The following is a 1,470-nucleotide window of genomic DNA, read 5'->3' on the forward strand; positions in this document are numbered from 1 at the left end:
CAGAATTCCTGGGTTAAGCACGGCTGTGGGGTGCTCCTGACAAGCCTGGCATCTGGACGTGAAGCCACCTGCCTTGAGGGCGCAGGGGACACCTCGATCTTAGTGCCACCTCTAGAAATAGAGTTTGAGGCAGGGTCCCTGAACTTCGCTTTTTGTGCGAAGAAACTTGGAGGTTGGATGCTTTTGCTCCGTCAGGAGGGGCTGGGAACCCAGTCTAGGGGAAGCACCGGGAGAAGGGGTGCTCCGCGGCTGCGGAGACCCAGTCCCTCCCAGGGCGCGGCGCGAGCAGGGCAGCGCGGTGGGCACCTGTGCTGTGCGCGCTCCGTCTGCACCCTCCCTTCTCCTCCCCTCCCAAATCCCCAGTCCCCACTCCTGGCCTCGGGGAGAGACAGACACCCGGTTACTCAGCACAACCTTGGAACCCTGGTTCCAGTAATCACTCATCAGTGAATCAGAAGAGCCAGAGATCCTGCGGGAAGAAAAGGACGCTCACCCTGAGAGTTGTTTCTGCTCTTAAACTTAAGTCATTGTCTCCTGGTTCCCCCACCCCCGCTCCCCTCCTTCCGCCTCCTGTGCCCAATGTCTGATTTAAAAGGCCACATTTAAATCAACCTCCACGTCATTGGCTTGGCGGATCCAGGGGCATATCTGAGTTATAAGTGCCAACGCAGAGCGCGCAGGAGACGGGCTCATTTATTTTGCGCACACAACAACAACAACAACAACAAAAAACTGTTAATTGATGTAAAGTTCCTTGGCACGTGGATAATTTAATCTGACCTGCATTTTAATTAAAAGAAAACTTATTTATGTTTCTGATGTTTACGTCTTGCAGTTTAATTTTGTTTGGTGGCGTTCTTGGCCCCCCCCCCCCCCCCCCCCCCGTCCCCCACTGAAGCACAGCTTCATTACAGGTTTCGCTACAGAGGCTCGTCGGACCAGGATTCACTACCTCCTGCCTCCTATGAGCCCACCGCGGGCTCTCCTCACTCAGGCGCTCCAGCCGGCAGGGCCGCCAGTGTGCTGCGAGCCGGGAAGTGAACTCTCATCATTATTTTTCAAAGTCTGGGAAGTGTATTATCCTTTTTCCTAGTGGTAATTAGTTACCATAGCATCTAATACGTAAATGTGCCCAGAGCACACCATTAACAGTTAAACGGAGGATTCAATTTAACACATGATTATATCTTTCATAAGTCATTACGTTGGAAAAGTCAGTGCCAGTCATGCTGGAGCAGTCTCGGGGTCCGGGGCGCGTGGAAGGGTTCGGTTCCAGAATCCGAGACCAAGAGCGCGTGGAGAAGGGAACCCCGGGAGCCTGGGCCCTCCCTGGTGAGCTGTCGGCAGTAAGGATGGGCGGTGGGTGGGATAGAAGGGAAAAGAATTTAAGCTCAACACGGGATCTTGGGGGGATGCCCAGCTGCGGAGAGTGAAGACGCGCGCGCACTCGCACTCACTCACACTCACACT

The sequence above is a fragment of the Canis lupus genome, chromosome 28 (genome assembly GCF_048164855.1).
Source record: "Canis lupus baileyi chromosome 28, mCanLup2.hap1, whole genome shotgun sequence".
Lineage (NCBI taxonomy): Eukaryota > Metazoa > Chordata > Mammalia > Carnivora > Canidae > Canis > Canis lupus.